Source organism: Notamacropus eugenii, chromosome 5 (assembly GCF_028372415.1).
Source record: "Notamacropus eugenii isolate mMacEug1 chromosome 5, mMacEug1.pri_v2, whole genome shotgun sequence".
Taxonomy (NCBI): Eukaryota; Metazoa; Chordata; class Mammalia; order Diprotodontia; family Macropodidae; genus Notamacropus; species Notamacropus eugenii.
This window is the reverse complement of record NC_092876.1, coordinates 387,123,079-387,149,500: the sequence shown is the minus strand read 5'-3', so window position 1 is coordinate 387,149,500 and position 26,422 is coordinate 387,123,079. Positions and strand designations below refer to the sequence as shown.

General features: G+C 35.3%; 1 protein-coding gene and 1 long non-coding RNA gene across 13 annotated transcripts in view; one reads left to right on the top strand and one right to left on the bottom strand.

The window, feature by feature from the left end:
• The window catches only part of STS (steroid sulfatase), a 189,443-nt gene that overhangs the window by 154,182 nt on the left and 8,839 nt on the right, over window positions 1–26,422 (top strand). The gene's annotated exons all lie outside the window — the stretch shown is intronic.
• Window positions 1–26,422, bottom strand: part of LOC140506841 (uncharacterized) — a 78,057-nt gene that overhangs the window by 51,091 nt on the left and 544 nt on the right. Inside the window, exon 2 of one of the 9 annotated variants that reach the window (XR_011968119.1) lies at window positions 7,265–7,310. The exons of the other annotated variants lie outside the window; for them this stretch is intronic. This is a non-coding gene — a long non-coding RNA (uncharacterized lncRNA). The remainder of the gene's footprint in view (window positions 1–7,264; window positions 7,311–26,422) is intronic. 9 annotated transcript variants of the gene reach the window in all.

The following is a 26,422-nucleotide window of genomic DNA, read 5'->3' as shown; positions in this document are numbered from 1 at the left end:
AGATTTACACCCTAACATTTTCTATTTATATCTGTGCATTTTACTTCCAATTAGGTCTATATAAAAAAAAAAAAACCAACTCTAACAGTTTCACTAAGTACACATGTAGTTTCAAGATTCAAAATGTAAACTCCTTAAGATCAAGGATTGTTTTATCTTTTCTTCCCCTTGTAGCTCCAGTGCCTTAGCACAGTATTCTAGGGATTAATAAATGTTAATTTTTTTATTGCTTGAGCATACATACATAATCTGCTCAAACATCCTTATGTCTCAGAAATCTTATTTCAATGTCTCACTTCTGTTTTACATGTTTAATTACTATAATAAATAAGAATTCTACTTTCTCCAAGTATAATGACATTCCCTGCATAGAGAGATTATAAGGCATTCAGAAAGTACAATTTCTGCTCCTTATCCATGTATAAAAAAAGTTGCTTATCATACATTAAACCTTACAACGTTGTGTTTAAATAACATGGCTAGATAAAATAGTGGATACTGTTAGACTTAAGTCAAGAAAACTTGAGTTCAGATGCTTACTAGAAGTATGACCAAGTCACTGTAACCTCGCTGTTAACCTCAGTTTCTTAATTTGTAAAGTGGGGATATTAATAGCACCAACCTACAAAAGGTTATGAGTGTTAAATGAGATGACATGCATAAAACACTATATAAATGCTAGCTATTATAATATCAAAATCCATCTTAGAAAACAAATTAGGAACATTTTGACTTGGGAGTGTAAGACAAACACGTGAAGAAAAGTACAAAGGATAGGAAGAGACAAGTAGTAAGCAAAATTGAGATAAAGGAGAGAACTACTAGATAAGAAGCTGGCCATATTTTGTACATACTTTGTACAAAAATCTTTGAGAAATGTGAGCAGCATTCCATCACAACTCATTCCTTATTGTCTTCTGCCTTTAGCCGTCAATCAGAAAATACTAATTTTGGACATCTCAATGTTGGCATGTTTTTCCTCTCTAATAGTTCCCAGTCATAAGTTGAAGAAACCACTGGCCTTCCTGAGCACTCAAAGACTAAGTCCTCTTATATACTTGGCAATTTAAAACTGAAAATCAGTAATGAGCTTCCACAGGTTTACTAAGAAGGATTTTGTTTTGTTTTGTTTTCTGTTTTGTTTATTTTCTGCTGCTAGAGGATTTAATTTACTGCTCCATATTCACTGAATATTCCTAGAAACAAAATGTATCCTTTAATCTGGAGTCATTGCAAGACTTGATTGGGTAGAAGAGATCTATATTGATGACTAAACTCTTTCCCAAAGTCTTAAAAATATTGAAGATTACTACACTACACATTATATCTTAAAAAGGAAAGAATATTTTAGTATGAGGATACTGAAAATGGAAAAAAAAAAAGATTAACTGGTTTCTTTCTTTAGAATAAGATCTTGTAAAATCCTGAAGCTGGAAATATTCTAAGACTAAGCCATTTGACCTCATTAGTTCATGGTTTACATGTTCAAATATTGGCCCCATTAAACATTTCTCTTTTAAAAACAAAGCAGAATGTTAACTGCCATCATGGGCTTTGAGTGTAAAAGGCCTTTCCATTATTTGTGTAATGCTCCATATGTCTCAGAAAGTAGAGTAGCTGTAATATAACTTTGAACTGATGTCATTCACCCTCCCTACCCCCATTCCCAAGTTAAATATGAAAAATTAGAAAATTAGACATGATTTCAGCATGAAGAACTCTCCTTTTGTGAATGTGGTAAATATAAGTTCAATAATGTGAATATTGTGGATTTCAAATTTTACTGTCACTCAAATCTATATTATTAAATACACTTGACAGTGATGGTGTTTACAAAGTAGATTCTTGATTTTTTTATTTTGTTGTAGAACATTCATTAGTGGGAGATCCATGCTACAACCTTATATGGTACTGATTTCTTAGTGAACTCCATTGTGTGCTTAAATTTGGTTGAGTTTGTCATGTACAAGACATTATATTAGATTCTAGGGTTAAATAGACAAAAGTGAAAAGGTCTTCAAGGATCTTATATTCTGTGGGCAGAGACAACATGAAAACAGATAAAAGTGGGAGACAACATAAAAACAGATATAATAAATAAAAGATAATTGAGAGAACACTCACTACTAAGGGAATCAAAGACTTCCTGCAACAGATGGTACCTGAATTAAAGCTAGAAGGAAACAAAAGATTTCTAAAAGGTAAGAATGATGAGGGAGTGGATTTCAAGTATGGGGAGTACCCTCCATAGAAACATAAATACAGGGAATAGAGAATTGACTTCAGAGAACATCAAGTAGGCCACATCAGCTAGAATATCAAGTGAATGAAAGGGAATAACATTTTAAAAAATCTTAAATGGTAGGTTAGAAACAGATTATGAAAGATGTTTAATGTCAAGATAAGGAGTTTGTATTTTATCTTAGATGCCGAAGGCAACCACTGAAGATTTTTGAACAGAGTACTGACATAGAATCAGAGATTCATAGGTTTTGAGCTGAAAGGGACCTCAAAGAGAGGCCACCTTGTCCAACTTCCTTTGCTTTAGGATTATTATTGTCAAATTGTAGAAAATTGATTTAGGAGGGGAGATGCTGGAAACAAGGAGACCAATTAGAAAACTGTCATAATAATCCAGATGAGAGGTGAGGAGGGCTTCAGTCAAGATTGTGTCCACATGAGAAGTAGGAAGAAAACATGGAAAAAATGTTGTAGAGGCAAGATTTGACAATTTGGTAAAGCAAGGGAACAGGAAGAATCTAGAAATATATACTAAGTCTCATAAATAATAGTATTTTAGCACCATAAGTAACTATTACCATTGTGTTAATAATTTCATACCTATTCGATGTTCAGAATACCTACAGCAGCTATGAATATACCATCGTAATTCTGAATTGCGAAATATAACAGACTCTGCACATGAAAGACAGAACCAAAACATTGATCATACACCAGAAAGCCAAATCCATCATAGCAACAAAAATCTATATGTAATAACAATACAAGGGGCAACACCATACCCAAGCCTTCCTCCTGCTAGGCTTCCCACAAACCAGCTCCCTTAAACAAATCACAAACAAGCTCTCACTCTCATGCTAGTTGCTGCCTTTCCTAGCCCTGACTGCTCAATAACTTCCTCTCAGCTCAGCTCTAGCTCTGCCTGTTCCTGTTCCACCCCTCCTGTTCCATGTGACTTGACTCCTGTGACTCAGTCTTCCATGTGACTTAAACAGGTCACATGGGCCTATTAACAATGGGAAAGATCTTCCCATTAAGAAGCAAAATTACATTAACAATAAGCAAAAATGCATTATCTCTAAACAATAATATATGTGATCATCTTTAACTATGAAAAAAGATTTTATTCAGATCTATGTAAAGTGATTTTTAAGGAATAAACAGTCCCATTAGTCTAGCTCAGGATGAGACAACAAAATATCCAGAGATGAGGAAGGGGAAACCTTTCTCTTTAATCTCTTTCATATTCTATCCTTAAGTAAGGCTGCAAAGACTGCTGAAATGAAATCAGCAGCCTTATCCCACTAGATTAGCATTTTTTCCTTGTGTCTTGATGGGGAAAGTGACTAGACAAAAAAGAAATCTATAACTAGTAATTATCCCCAAAGAATTTCCTTTTGGTAAGAGAAGAAATAGAAATGGAGAGAAAGGAAAACCATATTATCCTTGTATTTCATTAGTGGCATTGTAGTGAACTTCAAATCTTTGGAGAGATTACTGTGAAGCTGTTACTGTTATTTATTTTTGGAGGGAGTAGAGTCTACATCAGTGATTTCATCAGTGTATCAGCATGGAGAACTGTCTTAGTCTAGAAATTTCTTTCAGAGGTGCAGATGAGCAGCTGCTCAGTTGCATGTAAACTGAGGAATTTGACCAGGAAGCTGAGAAGTTATGTGATTTGGCATTAGCAGACCACAGCTAGTTTGTATCCTAAGTAGAACTTGAACTCAGGATTCTCTGATTCCAAAGCCAGTCTTCTATCCTCTATGCCACACTGCCATCTATTTGTTGTTTTCCAAAACATTTTAAGTGAATCATCAAGGGAAAAGCGCGTGAGCTTCTAATTTCATACATGATAAATTAAAATCTCACTCTAATGCCACATCCAGACTTGTAAGTAAGGAATTTTTAGAAGTTGAAACAAAGACATTTTTAAGCCTGGAGAAATGTGTTTAGATGATCACACTCACTGATGAAGCGTGATATCACAATCCGACTTTATTAGTCATCGTAAATACTTAAAAAACAGAAGAGAAAGTTTTAGAAACTGTTTGAATGGAGGTAAGGGATTTTTCTGGAATGGAACAAGCTCCTAGAGGAGTAGGAGATGGATGGTAAAGGAGAGACCCTAAAGTTGTAAAACTACTCTAAAGTACAACAAAAGAAGAATCGAATACTAGTGCTATGCATTGTATAGTCCTCTTAATCAATACTAATACATAATCAGTCATCTCCTAGATGATACTAAAACCTAGATTATTTCAGAGACCAACTTTCTAGAGTCTTCTAACCTGTGGAATACGTTTATATTTATACTCAAAAGTAGCAAAGAGGAATTAAACAGATGCAAAAATATCCACATAAATAATACACCTCTTTGATATAAGGAAGCAGCCTCTGAATGCCCAGAGTGAAGGATGCACAGTTGAGAAATTCTTTGTGCAGTAGAAGGGAATCTCTCTGATTGACTAGTGATGGCTATAAAAGGCCATCATTGTAGATTGAAAACAGAGGAGCATGGAAATATAAAAAGACAACTGATAAGATATCAAAGGTGAGAGAAGAAAGAGGACCATGGATACCAATATCATTGTCAGTAAGAGTGGAATCTGAGTAGCAGATAGAGGAGTGCCAGTGATGGTGAAACAGAAGTTAGATTATCTCAGCAGTACTGGATAGGTGGGGGAGAGGGAGATAGGCTCTTGCAACTCACCACAATGCTTCTGAGGACAACTAGAATGGCAAATTAGGATATAACCCAATAGAGTAATTGTAGCTTGGACAGTAGTATTATAAAAGCAAGCACTATGATGGGAGGCAAAGAACAGAAAGGTGACAAGGTCATGCCAAACTTAAAAGCAAAAAACAAAACAGAAACAATCAAAAAACTATACTGAGCTACTTGACTTGAAAAAGACAAGCAAAAAAGATGTTGATGGATCCGTAGAGCATTGACTGTTCTTCCCAGTAAGAATCAGTAAGAGACTCAGAAAGGGTTGCTGTTAAATCCTTTGGAATAAATCCTTTACTTTTAGCCAAAGGGCTATGATACACTTTTTATTGGATTTCTCACCACAAATTAAGTTATAGTTGAGCTGAGAAGAGTCAGTAAGAACAAGCAGAGCTAAGGAGTTCAGAAGAAGAGAAGCAGTTAACAGAAGAATTTGAAAAAAGTACAGACTTGATCTCAGCATAGGTTTTGTACTTCTGGTACAACTTGACTGAAGAGAATAGACCCTTGGCTGAAATAAGCATGACTGACAATGCTACAGAAAGCTCCATAGTCCTTGAGTCTAATTAAGGCGACTGCTAAGCTACTTCCCAGCTATCTTTATTAACAAAAAATAATAATAACAGAGTGCTTTGAAAGTTTGCAAAACACTTTAGTCAGCCAATAAGCATTTATGAAAGTGTACACTATGTGCCATGTAAACGTTGAGTATCCAGAGAAAGGTGAATGATAGTCCCTGCTGTCAAGATTACAGCGTAATGGGGTAAGATAGCATGCAAACAGCTATGCACAAGCAAATATGTAGATGAGACATATTGGAAAGAATCAAGAGAGGCAGTGCACTTGCGCTGAGGGGGATCAAGAAAGTCTTCTTGCAGAAATTTAAGTTGGTTCTTTAAGAAAACCAGGAAATCGGGAGGCACAATAAGAAGAGCAAGGCTTCCAACATTACATAGTCAGTGAAAATGTCTTACTTATGTGTAAACGTACCACACATAATGACTTTGAAGACTGACTCTTCTCATTGAGAGTATATATATATATTTATCTTCATGGGAGATGTACTAGAAAAGTGATGATGGGAAAATATTTAGATTCCTCAAAAGGGAGGTAAGTAGATTCTTAAAGCTATAGGCCAGTGAATTTTGATACCATTCTTGGAAAAAATTCTAAAATTTTTATTAAACTGAGAATTTCTGAACATTTGGTGTGCAAATCCATGGTCACTAAGAACCAGCATTGATTCAGTAAGAACAAATCATGCCACATTAATCTCATTTTCTTTTTTGATTTTTCAATAGAGAAGTTTTGAAATTGATAGCACCAGGGGATGATGTAGACACGGTGTATAAAGATTTTTAGCAAGTCTAGACATAACATCTCGTGGTAGCTTTATCAGTAAGATGAGAAAATAATTGAATTATAATATAGTCATCTAAATTTTTAGCTGTTTAAATAACTGTACCAAAAATAAAAAAGAATGTTGAGTAATGGATTGACCTAGAAGGAGGTAGCTAATGTCTCAAGGTTCTGTCCTGGGCTCTGATTAAACTCAATTAAAAATAATAATTTGGATGAAGGCATAGAAGGCATGCATAATATAACAAAAAGTGGATACTTCAAAGATAAGGGGAGAGCTAATGCACTGGATGACAGAAACAGGATATGAAAATATTCTGATAGACAGCGCTAACAAAATGAAATTTAATATGGGTAAATTGTGAAGGATATTCCTTCTTCATACCCTATAAACAAATAATGTAAATGAGATACAAGATTAGGTCCAGTTGAGTTAGCTATGTAGATAAAATTGTAAATGGAACAAACATGATTAGTAACAGTGAAGGAAATGATTTTCTGGTAGGTAAGAAAACCCCTTGGGAGAAGGATCCTTTTACCCTCTTATTTCTTAATTAATTTTCTAGAAAGGTAGTCATGTTGCACTACCTAGTGGGTAATTCAGTTTTGCTTACTTTGTTTCAGCTTTTTACAAAGAAGGCATATGAACAGAAAGCATATTAACAAATTTTCTTTCCTTACTCATAAGTTAGTGGCGAGGTAAGAGGGGAAGAAAGGAAGGCAGAAACTTGAAATAGATCATCTCTAAGTTTCCTTCCATCTCTAGTGTGTGAATTTTGAACTTCAAAAAGCTTTTTATCTTCTTTGGAATTTCAATGCAAGACAAATTCTATTCTCACTTACTTATATCTGCTCCTATTTATAATTTCCCTGAATTCCCTTCACTGATTAAGTTGATCTTTATGTATTTTAGTTTCAACTAAAGCACTTTACCTGGAAGCATCTTTCCCTTTTTTCATTTCTTTGTGTGTTTTTTTTCCTGCGGAGAAGAAATACATTATTTGTATTTATGTTTCTTTATCAGCCTTATCATTTCCCATTGTTCCTTTTTTATAGTTTTTATTAATCCTTAATTAAAAAATACTAGTGCTGATTTTAATTCTTTCCCCTTCTTACAGATGGTGTTTTCCAATCATAGTTAACATTTCTCTCCCTGAAACTGAATTTCCAATATCTGCCACTTCAGAAACTCAGATATATATTATTACACAGAACTTTCTGTGTAGTAGACATTTAATAACTGTTTAATTGAATTGTTAAGTCATTTTTCTGGGTTCAGGTACCAGTTCTGCTACTTATTATTTTTATGAACTTGGACATATTGCTTCAACTTTCTGAACCTCGGTCTCTATATCTGTAAATTAAAAAAGCCAGACTAGATGACTTCTCATTTCTCTTCTAGTTACTCCTTCTGTAGTTTCCTCTTTTCTTTATGCTTTAGCCCTGTGTCTGTGAGGAATTTTTATGTAAATTGAAATGATTCTATTGGGACTACAGTAGGAGAGAAAGAATTAGGATTCTTATACTCTCTCTGACTTTTTGAATTCAGAAATCCCTGGTTACTCTTCTTCTCCTCCAATCAGGCATAACTTTCTCTCTTACACTTTATCCTTGGCTTTATCTAATATAGGAAGCTCCTTGGGGAGTACAAATAGCCCACTCTAACAGCTCATTCAGCCCTCCACCAGACAGAAACTATTGCTGAGCTCATCCTTTGTCTATGAGCAAACCAAATTCATCCTTTTAATCTGTTTTGGAAAGTTATAAAATATAAATCATTATGATTCCTTTTCATTTATCTCCTGAGCCTCTGATCAGTCCCAGTAACTTTTGACAGTCTATTTTCTCTATCTCATTCTATCCCTTTTTGTAACACGCCAATTACTGTCTCTCTATCTCTGATATCCCTTTCTCGACTAATGAAACACAAAGCAGAAATTGCTATGGTTGACCTTCAGCCTTTAATTTTAATTGAACAGAATTATAAATAAACTTTAAATAACAGGTAAGATTTGTATTTAACATGCATTTCCCCAGAGAGGAAGAATAGGGGAAGAAGCGATGGGAGAAAAATCACTTTTCAGTATTAGTTTTCCTGAATGGAAAACTTAACAATGACTGAACCTCATCCTAATTTTTGTCTTGATCTCATGCTGCTCTCCTAGTAGCTTTGGGCAGGAGCAATCAGGTTATTGGTTATCTAAGTTCCAGTTGTCTGCTCAAAACTAGCAGCCTCACCGACTTTGAACACCCTTTCCATCCTTTCTTTTTAATAAAAATATATATATATATATATATATAAAATTTAATTTTTAGTTTTCAATATTCACTTCAACAAAAATTTGAATTTCAAATTTTCTCCCCATCTCTGCCCACCCCCATCCCAGGGCAGCATACACCCCATCCACCCCTTTCTCCAGTCTGTCCTCCCTTCTATCAACTTTCTTCTCACATTCCCTTCTCCTCTATTTTCCTGTAGGGCAAAAAAGATTTCTATACCCTATTTCCTGCATATCTTATTTCCCACTTGCATGCAAAAACTGTTTTTAATATTCATTTTTAAAGCTTTGAGTTCCACATTCTCTCCCTTCCTCCCTCCGCACCCACTCTCATTGAGAAAGCATTCAATTCAATATTGCTGCACAGTACATGTGTGGCATGCAAAACACTTCCGTAACAGTCATGTCATGAAAGCCTAACCACATTTCCCTCTGTCCTGTCCTGCCCTCCATTTATTCCATTCTTTCCCTTGACCCCTTTCTCCACAATAGTTCTGATTATCCCTTTCCCCAGTTTGCTGTCCCTTCTATTACCTTCCCTCTTCTATCCCCTTTCCCCTTGCCTTCCTGCAATATCCGATTGAGTGTGTGTTATTCCCTCCTTAAGCTAAATCCCATGAGAGTAAGGCTTGCATATTCCCTTTCATCTCCCCCCTTTCCCTCTCCATTATAAAAGCTGTTTCTTGCCTCTTGAATGTGACATGATTTACTACATCCTACCTTTCTCTTTCTCTTTCTCTTAGTACATTCCATTCAACAGTAAGTTTTATTTTCTTTTAGGTATTCTCCCTTCATATTCAAATCACCCTGTGCCTCTATGTATATATACACATACACATACACAAACACACATACATATATATACATGCACACATACACCCATGTACATATGCATACCTACATATATATATACATACATACCCATACATACCTATGTATATATATATTCCCTCTAACTACCTTAATACTGATAAAGATCTTATGAGTTACAAATAACATCTTTTTTATGTAAGAATGTAAACAGTTCAACCTTAATGAGTTCCTTAAGACTTCTCTTTCCTGTTTACCTTTTCATGTTTCTCTTGATTCTTGTATTTGAAAGTCAAATTGTCTATTCAGCTTTAGTCTTTTCAACAAGAATGCTTGGAAGTCCTCTTTTTCATTGAAATTCCATTTTTTCTCCCTGAAGTATTATACTCAGTGTTGCTGGGTAGGTGATTCTTGGTTTTAATCCTACCTCCTTTGACCTCTGGAATATCATACTCTAAGTCCTCAAGTCCCTTAGTGTAGTAGCTGCTAAATCCTGTGTTATCCTGATTGTATTTCCAAAATACTTGGATTATTTCTTTCTGGCTACTTGTAATATTTTCTCCTTGACCTGGGAACTCTGGGATTTGGCTACAATATTCCTAGGAGTTTTCCTTTTGGAGTCTCTTTTGGGAGGTAATAAGTGGATTCTTTTCATTTCTATTTTACCCTCTAGTTCTAGAATATCAGGGAAGTTTTCCTTGATAATTTTTTGGAAGATGATGTCTAGGCTCTTTTTTTGATCATAGTTTTCAGGTAGACCAATAACTTTTAAATTATTTCTTCTGGCTCTGTTTTCTAGGTCAATTGTTTTTCCAGTGAGATACTTCACGTTGTCTTCTATTTTTTCATTCTTTTGGTTTTGTTTTATAATTTCTGGTTTTCTCATAAAGTCATTAGTTTCCATCTGTTCTACTCTAATTTTTAAAGAACTATTTTCTTCAGTGAAATTTTTTTCATTTGAGAAATTCTGTTAAAATTTTAAGGCATTTTCTCCTTATTGGCTTTTTGCACCTCTTTTGCCACTTGAGTTAGTCTATTTCTGAAGGTGTTATTTTCTTCAGCATCTTTTGGGTCTCCTGTTGACTCCTAAGCTTGACTAAATTGTTGACTCCTTTTTCATGATTTTCTTGTGTTCTTCTCATTTTTCTTCCCAGTTTTTCCTTCACCTCTCTCATTTGATTTTCAAAATCCTCTTTGAGCTCTTCATGGCCTGAGACCAATTCACATTTTTTTTTTTTTTGGAGACTTTGGATGTAGAAACCTTGACCTTGCTGTCTTCCTCTAGTGCATGCTTTGGTCTTCCTCTGGTTGTATGCTTTGATCTTCCTCATCCAAAAGGACAGAAGAAAATACCTTTTCCCCCTTTTTGGGCATTTTTCCAGCCAATTACTTGACTTTTGAGTCCTTTATTAAATGGAGGGTATGCTACTCCAGGTTTCAGATGTTTTGTGCAGCTTTTCTCCAAGAAAAGTCTCTAGGAACTTGTAAATTCTCAGTTCCTCCAAAGTAGTAAAATCAAGTGAGAGGTGTTAAGTACTCTCCTGACCTATACTCTATTCTGTGAGCAACCTTAAGCACTCTTTTCTGCCCTGGAACTGCCTACCAGTAGGATTCCCTCTCCACAGCCATCACTAGCTCTACCACACCAGTGCTCTCCTTACCCCAGGACTGTCACCTAGATCAGTTGCTCAGTTCCTCCCTCTCCCCATCCCCCATGTCTATAGGCCAGGAGCTCCAGAAGCTACTGTGGCATGGCTGCCACCACCCCGGGCCTGGGGCTGGGGTTGGACTATGCTCCTCTCTCACCCAGATGAAAGACTTTCTCACTGACCTTTGAAGCTGTCTTTGACATTTGTGGGTTGAGAAATCTGGAAACTGCAGCAGCTGCCTGTGATTCACCTCCCTGTGGCCTGCTCCAGTCTAGTCTGTACCAGCATGGCCCACTGGGTTGTGCTCTGCTCTGATAGACCCTTCTTGTCATTCTTCTAGTTTGTCTTAGTCTGTAAATCTGTTTCATTCTGTCATTTTGTGGCTTATGCTGTTCTAGAATTTGTTTAGAGTAATTTTTTACAGGTATTTTAAGGGCTTTGGGGGGAAAGCTATAGCAGTTCCCTGTTTCTACTTTGTCATCTTGACTCTGCCTCCTCCTGTCTATTCTTTTTTTAAAAACCTGAATACAGATCATCAGAGCTCATCCTCATACAGGCACATATTTCTGCTCTCCCAAGACTTCTCCATGACAAGGAGAGTATCAAATATTTTCTTTAAGATGTCTGCCCTCCTCAAAAAGATCTCAGAACAAAAAGCTGGTCATTTCTGTCTAATCATTTGGTAGAGCCAATGCTACAGCACTATTAGATTCGCCATGTAATCATATTCTATGTGACATTTTAACCTTTCATATCATCTTTATTTCAGATTTCAAAGTGACTGTAATAACTGTGGTTCTATCACTAGGCTATGTTTTTCTGCTCCTCTTTGTGCTGATGTAGTAACATTAATATACTGGGTAGAATGTTTAATTTTAAATGATACCATAGCAACAGTACAATGTTTTCCACTGGTAATATTTCCATTTTGGAGTGCAATGGAGTTTTGAGCAATAAACTACTGTCTTTCCAATGCCTAACTTCTGCTTGTTATACCTACAAAAATCCATTTTCTCAAGTAATTATGTATAGTTCCATTTGAAAATTTTTCACTGAACTGTAATCATTGTATGTTTTTTCAAATAAACATTTTTATCAGGATTTCCCAACAACCTTGACAGAGGAAAATTTGCTTAGACATATAAATAAGGTTTCTTTCCTGAAATGGTTCATCCATTTACCTGCTTTCCTGAATCCAAATTACTTTTGCTTTTTCTCTATTTTCTGATACATGGTTCCAGTTGCAATTTACAAAAGAGATCAACCCCTGATCACTGCACTGTTAAATACCTTGTCTCTTCTATCTTCTCCTTTCAGATTTTGTTGTTTTCTCTTTAGTGAAGGTTCTTCTCAGATGACTCAAATAAAAAGTTCTTCCTTTTACTGGTTCCTTATTGATTCTACTCTCTAAAGTTAAAATGCCTCACAAAAATCTATTTTCAAGCTCTATTTTCTCAGGCACTTCCATATCTTTAATGTCCTGTCACTCTTCAAGTTTTCAAATCAATTTACAAAGAGATACTTGATCAGGAGAAAGGAAAATTGAGTATAACTCCCATTTTCAAAATAATTAGTGGTCTAACCTTGGAAAAGTCACTTAGTCAGTTAGCATCAGTTCCCTAATTTGTAAAATCTGAAGGGAAAAGTACAGTATGTTAACTTTGAGACCCACTGAAATTCTAAAATAATATTAAATATTTATCTATTTTGATGTTTTATGTCACTGAAATTCAGCCTAATATTATAGAGCATATTATATTTCAATGATTTTAGAAGCATATGCATAGTACTGTAGTTAGAACATTGGATCTAAGTTCAAATCCAGCCTCAGATACTTGCTAGCTATGTGACCCTGGACAAATCCCTTAACCTCTGTCTTCCTCAATTTCCTTACCTGAAAAATGTGGATAATAATAGTACCTATCTTATCTTCTTGGTCTAGCTATTCTCAAGGGAAAAGAATGCTTTTGCCATCACCTTTCTCCTCCCCTTCAGGAGGGCATTAGTCTTTTTTCTCTCTCCTATAACTTCCCCTTTTACCTGTAACTTAAATACCCAAGGTTTTCCCTGCACTATTGAACTCTTTGCACCTGTATAGGATGCCCTTTGAGATCCATTCTGATATGAAGCTTCTATGAAGTGCTAAAATGTAGACTAGAGATTATGAGTACTCTGGGTAGTGGCAAAAAATATTAGTTGGAATGGTCAGTGAAGTTTTCCAGCAAGAAGACAGAAGAAAATTAGGAAGTATCCCCAAAGAGTTGCTTCAGTAAGGCCTTTGCACTATGAGGTTACTGTTGCCCAGGAAGGACACTGAGTAAAATAAATATTTCACTCATAGCCATGACAGCATATGTGAATAGACAATGTGCATGAGTAGCTTATGTAGCCCTTCTCACCTCAACTTTCTCAACTGCCAATCTCACTTACCCTCTCTGTTTGTTGAATACTAAGAAAGTTTGAAGAAGGGTTCCTTATGGGCTACTTCTCCCTGCCCCACCTCTAAGTTAAGGAACAGAGTTCTTGTGATAAGAATGATTATTATAATTTTCCCTAACATTTTTTCCTCTTTTTTGTCTGAGTTGCTAAATGTATTTTCTAAGTTCCTGGTCTATGGACTTTCTCATGGGTTTCATTCATTCATTGGTTCCTTAAACATGATGCTAGGAGCATGATGCTGCTATAGTGGAAAAAACTAGACTTATAGTTGGAAGACCTGAGTCTGAAGAGAATCCCCCCTCCCCCCATTTTACAGATAAGGAAAATGAGACTCAGAGAATAATGGACTTCTCCTAGATTTTATTTTTATTTCTACCATACCTCTGGGGATAATATGTACTTTTTCTTTAATGATGGCAGATGTTATACAGATAAGCAATCTAAAAGAAATCAATTGATGTGCAGATGCTCAAAGTATCTCTAGGTTATTTTTAATATATTTATAACCCATCAATTTCCCAGTTTCTATATCATATAAGATATTAAGCTTGCATTAATACTTTAAAGCCTGACATTTTGGTTAGAAAACCCTTCCTTGAGAAGAAATTCACCCTCTGGCATTTGGTACAGGCAGGTTTCTTTAACTAGTGGCACTTCTGTGGCAACTTACTGTGGATAACTCTACCAACTAAACTCATTGTTGTTGCCCTCTGTTTCCCAATGTTCCAAATCTACTTTCAGCTATATGAACCTTGGAAATGAGGTTAGTCCTAGAGTTTACCTTCTAGAAAGAGATTTCTCACCTCTGTCTCTGCAGCTTATCAGACTCAACTCCCTGGCTAAAGAAAATAAGAGGTGATAGGTTACAAGAGTAGGACACCCCATGAATGAAACTGACAGTGACATTATGACTACAGTTATGGCTTGCCTCCAGTTAGCATAATAATATGGTAGCATAATTTTAAATGGAGAACAGTAACAAAGGAGTTAAATACCTGTATTTTTTCTAGACTGAAATGGAATCAAGTCTATTTTAATTCTTAATGTGGTACTTTTTATAAGTGATCTTAGTATGCAGGCATAATAAACACTTTTCTTTGGCATTTCATTAGCTCAAGAATTTCAAAATTGTGTTTGAGAAGTAATTAGGCTGTGCTCAATAATTTTAATTCCACTGTCATTCTGTTATTTTTAGCTTAACAATGGAAAAATATGACAAAGCTCTAAGAACTACCTAAATAGTTAGATGTTGGAAATGTGACTGTAAATGCTTCTGAGTAGTTACAAAATCATTTATGCTTATATTTGTTTGAAGCCTATATATTTGTTGAGCCCTTCCTGTGTGCAAAGCACTTCATATATTTCCCTACCCCAAAGCATATCATCCAAAGTAGTGCCTACAAAAACATGTCTTGGTATGATCACCAATCTAACACTACTAAGGAAATTCAAAATCTGAGAATTAAAATAAAGGCTAAAATTTTGAAATGATTTGAGTTTGTATTCTGTTGCCCTCCCTCAAGAACTCTCAGTGGAAAATGCCTTATGGCTTTTGCTTAATTGGCAACTGATGGCATTTTCTCAGTCAATCTTCATTCTATTTGACCTCACAGCAGCTTGTTCTTTGGTTCTCTTGCCCAATTCTTAGTTTAGTCTCTTTTACTGGATCATAACCTGGTTCCAATCCATTAAGTGTGTGTATTTCCCAAGATTCTGTCCTGAGCTTTCTTCTCTCCCTGTACTCTATGTCTTGGTATTCTCATTTGATTGAGTACATTCAATAATCATCTCAATATAGATGACTTACATATCTATGTAACAAGTCCTTTAGTCTATATTGTGAGTTTCCTGAATTCCAGTCCTACATCACAAGTTGCTCACTACTTGATTGTTTAGTGGATACCATGCTACGTATTTGTCTTTGTGTCTTTAGTACCTAGTACAGTGCCTTGTACAGAGGTGACACTGTTTTTTAATTGAATTTATTGATCTGATAATATTATATTTGCATAACACTTAAGAGTTTCAGAGGAGTTTTATATTCTTTTTCATCTGATTTCCACAACCCTGAAAGATATGTAATAGCAGATATTTTTATTCCCGTTTTACTTAATGAGGGAACTGAGTCCCAGAAAAGTTAGTTGGCACAGCTGTTCTCCAGTGGTCTCATCTGTGTCCAACTCTTTGTGATACCATTTTGAGGGGGTTTTTTTTGTCAAAGATATTGAAGTGGTTTACCATTTCCTTTTCCAGCTCCTTTTACAGATGGGGAACTGAGGCAAATAGGGTTTAATAACTTGCCCAGAGTCACACAGCTAGTGAATGTCAGGACAGATTTGAACCTAGGAAATTGAGTGCTTTATCTATGTGCCACTTAACTGACTTGGTTGGCACAATTATTAAGTAGCAAAACTAGAAATTTATCCAGACATTACTTTTTCATGTTCTATATTCTTCTATATACTCACTGTACCAAGTGTCTATACCTTGTATTGATTAGAGAAAATAGTCTACAAAGCAAATATGAGTGAGAAGGAAAAATCAAGTCTTGTGAACTCAGAAAAGGGGATTCTTAGATATGTTACAGCTCTACTATAAACCAAAATGAACATTAGAATAATTTCTACTCACTTCCTTTTATGACCTTGGGAAAGTTATTTAAGCATTTTGGGCCTCTGATGGCTAGTCTACAAAATTTTGGTGTTGGAAAAGGTGATCTCTTAAGTGATATACAGCCTCTCCAGGCTGTAAACCTGACCTAACATATTTGTTTTTAACATGGATTTGTAGCTCCATTGAAAAACTGGAAATGAAACAAACTTAAAATAAACTTATAGTAGACATGGACAAAAAGTGCTCCAGTATACATGTCCTCTTAAGTTATCTGTGACCACTTATCTCTGCATTTATGATGTTGCTACCTATATATTATCTTAGATTGTCAATCTCTTCAAAACATATTTTTGGCAAAGATGACTTCCTAGAATTTGCTTTATTTTGTGATGCTGCAGTTTGAAAATGGAAAGGCCTGGAAGAGAATAACACCCTGTGGTTTATGATTTGTAGACTTCTTTGAGTATTATCACTGTTGATAACTACACTAGCAAGATTGAATATAAAATTCAGAACTCGTTATCCTAGTCCAGAAGCTTATAGAGTAGATGGAAGGAGGGGAAAATAAAACTGTGAGTGGCCTTGATCTGCAAGACATTATTAGATCGGTAAGGAGTAGAGAGTGGGTTGACTCCTACAAAGTGAAACAGGAATACTTTCCTGGGTAGAAAGATAGATTTTTTAAAATGTTGGAACTTAAATATGATAAAGAACAAAGACCATGCCTCTTCTTTCAAGAAAACAGACCAATCTCACAGGATTTTCTGTTTATTTTAAAAATACTTTTTAAAAAATATTATTTATTTCAAACATTCTTTTCTTTGTAAATTTTGAGTTCTAAATTCTGTCTCTCCCTCCAATTCACACCAACACCCACTGGGAAGGTAAGCGATGATATCAATTATACATGTGAAATCATGAAAAACATTTCCATTTTAGCAGCCATAAAATTTTTAAAAAAGCATGAAAAATAAAGTGAAAAAATTTTGCGTTGATTTGCACTCACAGTTCATCAGTTCTCTCTCTGGAGGTAGAATTATCTTGGATCATTATATTGATAAGAGTAGTCAAATCTTTCACAGTTGATCATCGTTACAACATTGTTGTTACTGAGCATAATGATCTCCCAGTTCTTCTCATTTGAGTTTACATCAGTTCATACAGGTCTTGCATATTTTTTGGAAACCACTCCCTCATCATTTCCCACAACACCATAATACTCTTCTATCAGAGCCATATGCCACAACTTGTTCAAGCATTACTCAATTGATGAGCATCCCCTTGATTTCCAATTCTTTATCTCCACAAAAGAACTGCTATCAATATTTTTGTACATATAGGTCCTTTTCTTTTGATCTCTTTGGGATACAAACCTAGTAGTAGTATTGCTGGGTCAAAAGGTATTCAATTGTAGAGCTTTTTGGGCCTTGTTCCAAATTGTTCTTTCTCCACAGTGGTTGGACCAGTACACTACTCCACCAACAGTTCATTAGTGTACCTTTTTTCCCCTCATCTCCTCCAGCATTTGTCAAAGATGGTAGTATGAGCAAAGCAGAATTGTGGTACTTCAAAAGAAATGTGAGATGTGCAAATTTCAAGAATTTACTGCAATATTCATATGGACTATTTGTGCCCTACCTGTGGTAGAGCATTCTGAACCCATATCGGTCTAATCAGCCACAGTCAGACACCCTGTAACTTGATTCTAACTTAGTGAGGTGATTTTTAGTCCTCTTCAACAATGAAGGACAACAACCAGGTTTGATGTGGTACCTTGGAGTTGTTTTTATTTGCCTTTCTCTATTTTTTCTATTTCTCATTAAAGGGGCCATTCCCTGACTGCTTCTTAAAGAGGCCTATTCACTGAATGGGTGTCCCCTCACTCTACCTGAGTACTTCTAAAGGCCTTTGCCTAAAATGACCAAGAGCTATCTCCAGTCATCCTGATGAATATCTGGTCACCGGATTCACATGGCTCAGGAGGAGAAAGTGAGTCTGGTTGCGCAGCCCTCCCTCACTCAAAACAAAGTCAAGTGCAAGTCATATCATCATTTCTCTGATGTCATGGTCTTCTTCAAAAACAAAGGATGAGCACAACAATTTGCCTTTCTCTAATCAATAGAATTTAGAAAAATGTTTTTTCATATAGGTAGCAATGATTTCTTTTTCCTGAAAATTGCCTGTTTATATCCTTTGACTATTTATCAACTGGGGAATAGTTCTTATTTTTATAAATCTGACTCATTTTTATACTCAATACATATTTGCAAAGAGACCCTTATCAGAGAAATTTGCTATAAACATTTTTGAGATTACTTCATTGTCTATGGTACTGTTTAACAAAATATAGTTTCTCTGATTATCCCTTTTAATTAGGTCTATTTTTGCTTTTGCTTTTTCAGAGATCATGATTGCCACCCCTGCTTTTTTTAGTTCACCTAAAGCATATTAGATTCTGCTTCAGTCTTCTATTTTAACTCCCTATCTGTGTTTCTATTTCAAGTGAGCCCTTTATACACAACATATTGTTGGATTTTGGTTTCTAATCAATTCTGCTATCTGCTTTTGTTTTATGAATGAGCTCATCCCATTGACATTCACAATTATGATTACTAAGTGTATTTTCCTCCATCTCATTTTCTTCTCTCTTTCTCTCTTTTTTATCCTGTACTTCTTCAAGACTGTTTTGCTTCCCACCACTTCTGTCCTTAATATATCCTCACTTTTATTGTGTTCTCCTTTCTCTTATCCCCCATTCCCCTCCTATTTCCCCACTGAATGAGTTACATTTCTATACCCAACTGTGTGTGTATATATATATATATATATATATACACACACACACATATATACACACACACACACACATATACACACACACACACACACACACACACACACACACACATATATATATATATATATATATATATATATATATATTTCACTCTTTGATCCAACTTCAATTAGAGTGAGGTTCAAGCATTGCCTTCCACCCTCCCCCCCTCATTTCCCTTTATATTGTTAAAGCTCTTTCTTGCCTGCCTCTTTTGGATAAGAACATTTTTCCCGTTCTATCTCTCCCTTCCCTCTTCTCTCAAATCATCCCTTTTCTTTTCCCTTCATTTTTTTCAAGATCATTTCAATATAATTCACATCCATGCCCTCTGTTCTATCTAGACTCCTTTCAATTGCCTTAATAATGATAAAGTTCTTAAGAGTTATGGGTATCATCTTTTTATATAGGAATGTAAACAGTTTAACTTTACTGAGACCCTTATCATTACTCTTTCATGTTTATCTTTTTATGCTTCTCTTGAGTCTTGTGTTTGAATTTCAGATTTCTTATTCCATTCTGGTCTTTTCATCAGGAATGCTTGAAAGCATTGCTCTATCTCATTAAATATCCATTTTTTTGCCCTGAAGGATTTTATTCAGTTTTGCTGAGCAGTTCATTCTTGGTTGTAGTCCTAGCTCTTTTACTTTCCAGAATATCATATTCCAAACTTTATTTTTACCCAGAAAGGCCCCCTGGTCCCCTGTAGCCATAGGTAGTAGCATTCTCTTTGTCTTAGATTTATGACTAGGGACCCTGGTCTTTGTGACAAATCCCTGGGTGTTCTTTTCAGCCCTGGAACTTTGAACTGGAATTTTATATGGGCAATGGAGATGCAAATCAGTGCTGGTTGTACCCAGTGCCAACAAAGACCAGTTATCTGACCTCCCTGCCATATCTGAGCTGAGAATTCCTGAATTATTGCTACTGTTTTGGCTACTGGTGCTGCTGACACCTTTGCAGGCTCTAGAAAGGCTTTTGCCCTGGTGTCATAACCCTCTCACACCAATTTCCCAAATTTTCTTATTCTGGAAAAACATCTTAATCTGACCTTTTGTTGGTTTTGCCACTCCAAAATATAATTTGAGATGTCATTTTAAAATTGTTTGGAGGGGAATGTTGAGAGAATTCAGTTGGATTTCCTCAGGATTTTCTGTTTAAATAAGTCTGTTTACTGTTGAGGACTGACAGTAGAGTCTTTCCTTAAATCATCTCTCCAAGTCACCTTAATAGACTTTTCCTCCAGTTTACCTGATATCTTTAAGAAATTCTAAAATTCACAACTGAATCATCTTAGATAAGGAATACACAGGTCAATCATATTAGATACTGGAAGGAAGTGTCCTTTAATTAAATTATCTCTCTGTACATTTGCATTTGCTATTTTTGATGGTCCTACAGAAATGTGTGAGACATTTTGGAATATACTTTAATGAGTGTGAAGTCAGAAATATACTGAGGAGGTAATAAGCATTTTAGCTTGGGTAAATATTATTCAGCATATTTATAAGGTGTAAGGATCCTGTGACTTCTGACTGTCAGATTTCTGTAGTCTCTGACACTAACACGTACAAAACAATGGAAAAGAACTTAATGCCATTAAGTACATAGCTATTGCTACTTTATTGCTACCAGCACCAGATTATCCATTCACTTTCCAATATTCTAAGCTTAAACCCACATGCAACTTATAGTTTAGCATAATGTTTAAGATTTCCCCAGGAACCATAGTACTCATTGCAGGGAGAAAGCCATGCATATATGTGCAGCAAGACACAAACAGATGTACATGGAGTCACCCAGGTAACAAGACTTATAAGGTCTTTTCCACATTGCTTCAAAGAGATCTCATCTCACTCTCTTTTCCTTTTAAAGAAGACAACTTATTTGAAAATATAGTTGGCCAGACAAAATACCAGTTTAGAGTCCTTGACCATACTTCCGTTTATTTACTACTTATATAACTAGCAGATATTTCAATGAAGTGTATAGTTCAGATGAAGAGGGCTTTCCCTTTCTCCTATTTCAAAATAGGAGAAGATGGGTCCTCTGAACTATATCTGTTTTTACCCCTGGTCTGGCTTTGAATATGACCACTGCTCAGTCTCTTGTCTCTACTCAATTTACTCCCCTCACTTCTTTCATGCAGAAGGAATGTAGATTCTTGCTTCACACCATAGTGTTTAAAGTTACCCAGCTGAGCTGTAAGGAGTTAAGTTTGAGGTCTTTTTGTTTGTTTGTTTATTTAGAGACAATTCATCCTCAGGTTCATATGAATTACCTTCTCTGCTATTTCAGTAAGCTTTTTAGTCCAGGTTATTATTAATAGCTGGCATTTATGTATTGATTTGCTGTTTGCAAAGCACTTCACATAGGTTATTTATTTTGATCCTCAAAACAAACCCAAGAAGCAAGTAGTATTATTATTCAAACTTTACAGATTAGGAAACTAAAGTTGAATGAGTTTAAGTGACTTGCCCAGTGTAACATAATCTAGTAAGTATCTGAGGCAGGATTTGAATTCAGTTCTTCCCAATTTACAAGTCCATGCCTTTTCCAAATGCCCCCAACTGCCCTAGCTATGTCATATTCATAAACACAACAACAACAACAACAACAAAAAGCACCCACCACCATATAGCTCTGAGCCCCCAATTAGGGAAACTTCTCTAACAATATTGCCAGAGATAAAGATCATTGACTTGTTTAAATTCTGTGTATCCAAATAGCCACTGACTTCCTCCCCAGTCCTTTACTTCCTGCCATTTTCATTCTCTTCATGCAAATACACAACGCAAAGAAATAAAATGAAATTATGTCCCATCCTTATCTAGAACACATGTTATTAACATGTTATTCATGGATCCTCACAGAGTCTGTGGCTATATTACTTCTGGGGTTCTGGGAACTTGGATGGGAAAAAAATCACATCTTAACTTCAATATCATTAGTTTCCTATCTAATTTATAAACATTCTGAGAAGGAATTCATAGGCTTCAGTAGATAGTCTAAACAATCTGTGCCATACAAAAACATTAAGAACCCCTAAATTAGTAGGAGGGATAATAAAAGTGCACAAATAACTATGTTATAAGGCAAATATAAAATCCCTCTTTGCTTACAGTCTCCCTGCTGAATTTTGTCTCTTCCTTCCACTGTGGTGGCCTAATCCCATGCCTCCAATTTAGTCCATGAGATAATATTATCTCTTCTTGGATTGTGAAGCCTAAGGAAGGGAATTAATTTGAACCATCTGAATAAACTGTTAGGCCTATTAACAGTTTCAGAAGAACAGAGAATGACGTCCTCTTTAGGACTATTGGCTGCAACTAGTATCTTACTGTCCTAGTGTATTGATATTTATCTATGTGATTATCACTAGCAACAGTGTCTATTGATTTAGTTATTCTTCTTTTGTTCATTAAAAGGGCCACTCCCTGACTACTTCCTAAAAAGACATATTCTCTCAGTGGGCATTACCTCCCTCTAAGTGAGTACCTGAAAAGGCCAGCCTAAAAGGCCAAGGTCTCCCATTGCATCCTGGGCCATGTCCAGTCATCCTGATGACTGTCTAGTCACTGGACCCAGATGGCTCAGGAGGAGAAAGTGAGGTTAGTGACCTTGCACAGTACTCTCTCACTTAAAATGAAGTCAAGTACAAGTCATGTCATCATTTCTCTGATGTCATGGTCTTTGAAAATGAAGGATGAACACAGACAGATGTATGTATATATATCTGTCTGTCTATCTGTCTATCTTTCTTTCATCATCTATCCACCATGCTTGTCTCAGTTGTAGGAGTTATCAGCCTGATATGGGCCTGGATTTGGAATCATGGGGTCTAGGGTCAAACCTCTGTCATTTGCTACTTGTATGAATTTTGGCAAGTCACAGAATTATAGCCCAATTGTAGGACAATTTATTCAATTGTAAAATGAGAAGCTGGATCTAGGTAATCTCTAAACTCCCTTCCAATCCTCAGACTTCATTATTCTAGTATCTTATAGTGACTTCACTGAGGAGCCATGGCATTGTGAATAGTGCCAGCCTCATATCCAGGAAGTCTCATTTTCATCTCTGTCACATGATGGTTTTCTGAACCTGGGCAAGTAGTTTAATCCCTCTCAGTACACTAGGCAACTATTAAAAACTATAAGTTTCAGAAGAGGTGCTGCCTGGAATTGTCTTTTTTTTTTTTTTTTTAGTTTTAAATATTTTATTTTCCTCCAATTACACATAAAAACAATTTTAACTTTTTTTAAAGTTTTGAGTTGAAAATTCTATCCCTTCCTCTCTCCATTTTCCCCACATGATAATAAATCTGATGGATATTATGCAAATTTTGTATTACTTTTAATAGATAATGCATGTTATCTCACAATTATATACCTTGTTTCATCCATTTCTGAACTGAAAAAAGAACTGAAAAATCTGGGCAACCTATATCATATCACATTTTGTCTTGTGCCCTCACTTTTCTTTCAATTTATTTTTTAAAGTTTGTTTTATTTTTAGTTTTCAACATTCACTTCCACAAAATTTTGAATTCCAAATTATCTCCGCATCTCTCCCCTCCACCCATCCCGAAAACACTGTGCATTCTGATTACCCCTTCCCCCAGTCTACCCTTCCTTCTATCTAAACCCTCCCTTCCCTTATCCCCATCTTTCTTTTCTTGTAGGACAAAATGGATTTCTATACCCTATTACCTGTATTTCTTATTTCCCAGTTGCATGCAAAAACAATTTGCAACATTTGTTCCTAAAACTTTGAACTCCTACTGTTCTCCCTTCCTCCCTCCCCACCTATCACCACTGAGAAGGCAAGCACATCCATCAAATCTTCTTCCATCTGTTTTAGATATCTCCCGTGATGGTAGAAGGGATACATCTTCCTGTTTTATATCTGATTTGATATTAATCTTCAGAGGGTCAATGAATAAACTTATCTCTTCTACATCTCTCAAAGAACATTGTATAATTTTGACCTATCCATAGAAGCACCTTATTAGAAGAAAACCTTAATGACAGTATTTTAATCTAAAACAATCATCTGGTGTATTTTTTTATAGTTAACAAATAAAAGGCACAGTGAGATCTTCCACTTTTCTCACCTTTCAGTCATTTGTTGTACTGTGAAGATTTATTATGGCCTAAAATATAGTTTGCAAAAGCTTTTCTGTTTCAAAATGTGCTCAAGAATGTCTAAGATGCATGTCTGGAGTATGAATTCAAATTGTGAATTATGAATCTTTGCATGAAAGTAAAGTCTTAAGAAAATTATTGCCCACAGCCATGATCTGATCAAGGACTGTTTTCTAGTTATTCTTAATTAAAAAAAAAACAACAGTCTGAAATTAAGAATCCACAGTGAATCTAACTGCCTTCAACACTTTAATTCAATATTTCCAAAGGTAACATAGTGTAATAAATGGAGTACTACATTTAGAATTAGTAGGTCAAATTTATCTGTGATACATACTAGATGAGTGATACTAGACAAAACCCTTCTATTTTATGCCTATGTCTCAGGCCGCTCCCTAGGACTAATTTACTAATTATAAATTATATTTTTATCAATGTAGATAGAGGGAGTTTCCATCTTGATAGTTCTCTAAGCTAAATGTATCACAGACCTTTTCCTTGTTTGTGTAGGTCAACATTTATGGAATGCTTGGAATAGAATCAATGAACCTGGAATTGTTTAATTTGGTTCTAGTTTCAGCTGTGTTACTAGCTTTGTGACCTTGACCAAGTCCTTTAAACGCTGTGTTCCTCAATTTTTTCATTGGTAAAATGGAAATGCTAATTTCACTACCTACTTTTACAGAGTTATATTAAGAAAATCACTCTACAAATTATAAAATTTTATGGAAATGTGACCTATCACAATTACAGAACCAAAGGAACTATGCTAGTCCATACAAAGAATCAGTTTGGGCTGGCTCTCAAGGTGCCAATGAAGTGAGATATGTATATACTCTGTTTCCTCTACGGAAAAAGAAAATGCCATCTTTCACAACATGCTCACCATCCTTAAAAATCATGTAAACAAAGCAGATTGTAACCCATGTCATAATGTTGTTGGCATTTTTTAAGATTTGTCATAATTGCTTCCCCAAAGGGTTATAGCTATTTAATAATATTTGGGGATGATTGAAGTTGGGCTATTTGAAATTCACTACTGATGTTAGCAAAGATATAATCATTTCAAAATGACACAAATTTTTGTCAACATTATATCTTATTGACTACTGTATGTCTTGTGTGCCTTCACACTAATTTTGGAACTTTTTCATATTAGGCTTCTTTCTACCTTGGTTTCAAAAAATGAAAAAAAAATATATGTACACACACATACACACTCATATACACACACATATATACATACACTCATATACATATATGTATATACATACACATATATGCATATATATGTGAGTATGTGTGTGTGTGTGTATGTGTGTGTACTGTGACTGATGGTAATGAAGTAGTTTCCTGATTTTGTGCCCTATTCTCCTAATCAAAATTGGAGAAATGTATAATTTCTGAAATAGTACGCTGCCATATTGGATCATGTTCATGGGGTATAGGGCAAAGTTTTGCAAAGAGAATCTTGGCTAACAAAAGGTTCATAGTAGCAGAGCAGCTTTCTAAAGAGCCAGCATACACACCTACAGTTACACACACAAACACACATGCACTCCCTCATTCACTCACCCTTATACACAAATATCCTCTTCTATAATGAGTTCTTTTCACCAAGGAGATGCTAAATATATATTATTAATTGACTGACACATAGTTTGAACCTTGAATGCGGCTCTTATTCCCGCTGCCTCCTTCCCTACCTACTGATGGAAATAGTAATTTCATTCATCAGAGTCCACTAATAATTATGAAACAACACAACTTTTTTTTAATTTTAAAAGAATGTGATCCTTATTTTAAATAATTTCTCTAGCTAAAAGAAAATAAGTCAAATCAATTTCTGTGTTGTCCATAAACATTTCTTCTGTGAAAAGAAGGAACTAAAAATAAAATTATTTTTTAAAGGTAAACAAAACTAAATACTTCAAACAAATGATATGTGTGTTGAAAAATGCCAGTAAAAGTCCACTAAATGACTGGGCATTTATTTCCTTTCTGTCAAATAATATACTTAAGCATTTAGAATCCCTAATTACTAAAGAACAAGAGAATGTAGCAAAATAAATGAAATTCAGCCCATGTATGACCATGTCAGTGATTAAATGTTGATACTTTATTTTTTTGTGCTTATTGAGCCTATATTGCTCAAATAAATATTACAAAGTTCACCTCTACCTTTTCAGTTTTTAAACAGCTCCTAGTTCTTAGAAGAAAATAAAAATCTTTAATCTTACCAAATAATCCCCAATATTTCTATGTTCTACAGTGTGATGCTGTGTTTAAATTCTACATACATAAAGATAAGCATAATAACT